We start from the raw sequence: 6,005 nt of genomic DNA, 5'->3' as shown, positions 1-6,005 counted from the left end.
GGGGAGTGTTTCGCTTCTCGTTCGGCCGCCACGCGCTATTCCTCGGAAGAGTCGCCCAATGCTTCCAAAGGGAGTGAAATATGGGACAAAAGTTTTTACTCCTAGACAGAGTGCCCAGCACTCCTCGAGTTCGTAGAGTGCAATAATAATTAATAGTAATAAGCAATAATAGTTAACACATTCACTACCATCCCACCACCACCCCCCAAACACTAACGTTAACGCAATACACCCACCCCCTACGCGACGCATTTACTCGAGTCCCCCCTCGTGGGGAGATGGGCCCAATTTTTTTTACGTAAATTACACCGACAGGCGGACAGGCCGTCGTACACGTGGCAACACCAGCGCACTCGGGGCTCTCATCCGCGCCACGTGTTCTACTAAAGCGCGTTGTCCTTTATCTGTCGCGGGCTCATGTCAAGCTAAAGTTGTTCTATTCGCGTAGGAGGCCGTTTTAGCGCAGGGTTTCGCGCACCTGGCTTCTGCAGTGGCAACACGAGGCGTGTAAACCAACTCTGTGGAAGTATGACGCAAATAAGTAGCACTACTGCTATACCACTAGAAACTACGCACCGATATACGATCTACGCCTTTTTCGTCGTTCACCTAGTACCCAGTAAAAGCTGGTACGCAACGACCGGCCCCAATAATTTGTATAGTAGAGGAATTCTCGCGAGCCTGCCAACACTGCGCACTGAGATGCCTGAATGCCAGAAAGATGTTCTTCGGCACTGGCTAGCTGCCTTGATAGAGCCCGGACATTCAGAGGCCTTCGGGGATGAATTAAATAGGTGCGCTAGCAATTCTTCATGTCTATAATAGCTGTTTCTCGACGGCTCGACACAGATATAACACACCCATAATATGCAATAATATACAGTCAACTGCACAATGGAGCTTTTGTAATCTAGGCAAAAAGTACCCCTGAAAACTAATTTTTATAATGCGGAAGAAAGAACAGCGTGATCCGCGACTGTTCTGCGTTCTCAGGCGAAATTATCAGCTCTTCTGCTGTATACAGGCTCCGAATCAGGTTGTAAATTACCCTTCTTAAAAATGCGCCTTTGTTCGAGCAACAAGCACATCAATTTTATTGGCAACATTAGATAAGTAGGCTTGTATTTGGGACAATGTTGAAGTGATGGCCGTTCGTAGGGAACTGTCTAGGGCTCTCTTTATGACACCACAGGGATATATTTATAAGTTCAGCAGGCGACAATAAAAGCCGTCGCTAAGGTTCTGGAGTATTATCTCTAGAGGTCCTCCCAAGTTCGTTCTACTGCGCAAGTACATGCTACCGCTGTGTTAAGGAGCTACCACATCTGGTCTTGAATATTATATCGCCTATAATGATTTTCATAAGAGGAAAGTGTTAAGGTATTTTATTGGTTAAACTTTGTGTATTTTGGTTTAGGGGATATGTGCATTTAATTGTTATACACGGTACTTATGAAAATCTAGTCTCTACAGATTATAGCTTTAATCGTGTTCGTGTTTGCCTCTGTACTCGAAGCACGCGGTATTACAGAAGGCACAAATTTAATGTTTCTTATTACCTCTACGCTGCACACACGTTATTTTGTGGGCGCAGAGTTACCCTTCTTGCACGACGACAAAAGTGCGCAATGTTTTTTTTTATTGCGCGTACATTTAATTAGGTCGGGACCGCAAACGGGATGTTTATAGTGCTGTGGTTTATCTAGAGGATAAAGGTATGTCGGTGATGAGGGAGTTGACTGAACGCTAAAAATTCTCAAAAAGAAATTCGCCGCACGATACCAATGGCGTATTATCTAACTATGATTGCGTATCCTGCCACCAAATTTTTATTTTGTTCAGTGCAGGTTCTAGTACTGTGTGTTTGTAACGGGAGAAACGTTCGTGCGAGGTTCGAACGGGCGACCTTCCGAAATAAAGCGAGATTTTGGGCCCACCGTGAATTCAAAAATTCAAAAACAAGAAACAGTGTCTAACATTTACCATACCAAGCTAGGACTTCTACAGGAATTTGAAAGTTTGTTCAGTTTTTCTCTTATGAAAATTACGGCAGTTATAACATGCTTTTCTAAGGATCTAATTTTGCTTACCAAACAGACAAACGTAAGAACTGCTTCCTTCTAGACCTTCTGTAAGAGGTCAGCACCTTCATCACCTAAAAAACGCAAGTTAAGGGAGCTACAATTAAAATGAGTTGCACCACCTGAATTTTGAATGTCCTGAACAAAAGTGAGAAATAACAAGACGGGATTTATTACGGAATTGAGTAGGTACGTGCTCTGAGTATAATATTCAGCTAAGCTGAGACCTCACCTTAATTTACCTGAGGGCTGCGATGGGAATAGGCGGCAAAGAGGAGGATAAAGTACCGTAAAGAAAGGTTACAAATGATCGAAACAGTCAAAAGAATTTGGCATTGTGGTCGTACTCGGGGTGAACTTAGCACGCCGGAAGTACCAGAATGGTGTGCTGCGGAATCCTTGAGCAGAGATTATAAGTGAGCAGTAAAGGGTCGAGACGAGCTTGGTACGTGCTTAGACACCCACATCAATTCGAAACCACGTCTTTTGTGACCACATAAAGCATATACATAACTACTGGTGAGAGGTAGCGTGTGCTCGATGTCCCGACGTATCGCAGCACCCCTTGCAACATGCAAGAGACCAGGCTGTCTGTCTATGGCTGCCGATGGCGACAGAGCCGGATTCCGCAGACAGAGTAAACGTAACATGTCCACGTAGCTCTGTGGTGACAATACAGTGAAATCTGGATATAACGAACTTCAGGGTACCGCACAAAATTGATCGTTATGCCTAAAGGTCATTATAGCGAAAATCGCAAAATATAAGACAAAAAATAATATTTCACTGCGTAAAACGACCTGCGCGTGCAGCAGTGCATCCTTGAAGTCATGTTTCGCAAAAATTCCAAGTGGTCATTAAACAAAGCACGTTTATTAAAAGTAGCTGGAAATATTCTTCTGAGGCGTGCAGCATAAGCTTCTTAGCACCAAGGACTCCAACTCTTCCACAGTCCTGTGGTCAGCTTCAGTGAACGTGCTGTTTTTCTCCGGAAATATGCGGAGTTTTCATATGCTGTCTAGCACATCCGCTGCCGTGGCACCCTCGGAGCACAGTCGTTCATGCCGTCCTCGCAGCCTTCTTCATCCTGAACGCTCATGCTCTGGAGAATGTTGTCAGCTCCATTGATGTCCGTGAAGATAAAGCAAGCTACTCAAGCAGCGGTGGAACGTAGAAAAACTTGGAGTCGGGAGCGAATAGCCCAGCATGGACGGAGGAGGCCACCCATGCTTAGTTTTTTTTTCTTTTCACCTTATTTTTTCTCTCTCTTGCTTTGGCTGGCACATTCCGCGGAGCAAGTTGCGGACGTCCTCGCCTGCGCTGCGCTTTCACGTGTCGTCTGTTAGCATACGGCTCCGGTTGCAGCGATTGTTTAGCGGAAATGTAAGAATTTCCGGCCTTGAAAATATAAGTTCGTAGAACTGAGGCGTTTGTAACATGGCACGAAACTAAATAAAATAATCGTTATTTTGAAAGTTGGCTATTCTGAAGTACGCAGTAGTTAAATAATTTCGACTTAAAACTACAATCGTTCTGGATGGGATTTCTTAAATACTCGGTAATCTGAAAATTTCGCTAATCTGGGGTTTGTTGTACCGAGATGTGTCTTGATGTAGAACTTCTCAAAACTAGTATTCATAGTAATAGAAAACCTTTCAATGCGGTTGGATATCACTTTCGAGTAGAAATAGCTTGCGCGATTTTTTTTTTTCAAAAGAGCCGATTGCCTCTAAATGGTGATGACGAATCAAGTAATATGAGTCGAGGTGCTGGTATTAGTGATTTCGCCCGGTGCGAGGCGTTCTTAGTTCTGGATGCATTGGCTCGAGCCGCTCTACCATGCCCTCTCCCATAATTGCCGCCCGTCCGACAAGCCGTACCTGGCCAGCAGTTTCACCAGATGCTGATATATAGGATGGGGATTAGGGGTATGTCTTGGGGTTTGATGGCTCTCCCATATCAAGTGATGCAGGGTTCCAGAAAAGCGATTCCGTGGTACGCAGCGGCGGGAATGCTCCAACCTGCCCCTAACGTCGAAGCGACGTGGGAACCAAGAAACTGACGTCCGGTCTTTTACGCTTGCTGACGGTTGTCCTCTAGTTTTGACTGTATTGTTTCCTTTCTCTGCGCAGCACTTGGACGCCCGCTGCTGTGTCGCAACAGCATATCCGTGCTGTGTACCGAGCGAAGAAAAGGAACACGGATTACAAACAACGGTGGAGGAAAATGTTCAACAGTGTGAGGGTGTGAGGATGTTGAGGTTTGGGAGAACTCATGACGCGGATGTAGATGCCAGGAGCAAGAAATTGCGATGCGGATTTTATGAACGAGGAAAACGAACATTTATGCCGGACGGCAAGTTAGGGCAAGGGCGGACGCTGACCAGGCGACGTACACTTAACAAAAGCTACAACCTACAGTTCGACAGAATTAAACTAGCGTAAAGAGGGGCATAATCGTCATACAAAAGTATGACGCAACGTTATCGCGTCTAGAGAGAATCTCACGTGGTCGATGCACGGAGATGTCGTTGCGGAGCTTGAAGGCGCGAGCGACGCAGACGTCTTAAGAAGTTACAGCCGGATGAAGGCGCAGCTGCTGAAGATGCGAGGGCAAGGCAGCGAAGATGCTGTGGCATCGTCCGAAGAACAGGCGCACTGGAGACAGGACCATGGCACGGCGTTTCCAGTGGCGCCGAGGTGTCTGGACTTTCTTTACCAATGGTCGCAGAACACCTGGGTCCTCGCTGTCCTAACGACAAGATTCGGGAACCTCGGACTCACCTCGAGCATCGGGTCTGTCGGGTATTTGATAATCCAATCCCACTACTTCTTCCTCCTCTACTTCCTCTTTCCTTTTCCCGGTCCCTTCAGCGCTATCCAAAATGACGATGATTCCAGTGCTTGTTGATCAGAATGCGGTGACATCTTACGCTAGTAGATTCCTTCTTTAGTTTTGTTTTGCTTTTTGGCACCTCACCACAGAGGGGTATGGCGGTATTTCGAAGCACGAGGCGCTCTCCTGCGGCTGAGCGCTATTAAATTAGACTGACTTTATACGCACGACGTCGTGCAGTCTGGCGGAAGCCATTATACGCACGACGCGACTGACGCGCCAAAGCGGCAGCAGGAACAACGATCGGCATGACGTTGCTCCTGCCGTCCCAATTGCCTGGGGAGAGCGTTTTGCAGAATTCAGAAGCAGCCGTTTCGTCGTTCTCCGTCGTACCACGGGGCGCGGAGCCGGTGATTGAAACGAGAACCGTAAATCGCTCTTAAAAATAGCTTTTCGTCAACATTCGCGCTCCGAATCACAATAAAAAGAAACCATAGCTGATGTTATGGATGCAAAGCAAGACATAGAACCGGATAAAACGTTTTTTACCTACGATTCCTGCTAGCTGTGAACATGCGGTATGCCACATTACACCCTTACCACCCCTACCATTTCCCTTACGACCGATGGAAAGTTTCCGGCGCCTAAATAACGTTCAGCTGTATAAAAAAACCTAAAATATATTTTTCACGTATTTTTATCCCGGCTTACGTACTATAAACAATGTGCATAGCCAACGCAGTTCAGATGCACGCGAGTACCCATCGCGTCACACCCACCATAGATGGCGGTGCTCTTATCCAGCCTTCCAATTATAGCTGTTGGATGTAAGCACCAGACCTATTTTTAGAATTAACACGTTTATGGAGGGTTACGTTGACTGATAGCCTAAATCAGTGGTTCTCAAATGGCGACCGCTAACCCAACGGGTTCCGCGAGAGGATTTCAGGGGTCCGCGAAGCCTACCTAAGAACTCACCCCGCCATTCGTTTGTGGATTTTGTCAGCACTTGCCTACTATGCAAAAAGGTGGCTTCGCCGCATTACTTGTACGTTTAGGGTTCGCAAGCCTCACCCGACAGGACCAAAT

Source organism: Haemaphysalis longicornis, unplaced genomic scaffold (assembly GCF_048455015.1).
Source record: "Haemaphysalis longicornis isolate Haplotype H1 unplaced genomic scaffold, Haemaphysalis longicornis Haplotype H1 scaffold_15, whole genome shotgun sequence".
NCBI classification, from domain to species: domain Eukaryota; kingdom Metazoa; phylum Arthropoda; class Arachnida; order Ixodida; family Ixodidae; genus Haemaphysalis; species Haemaphysalis longicornis.
Note: the sequence above shows the minus strand (reverse complement) of the source record.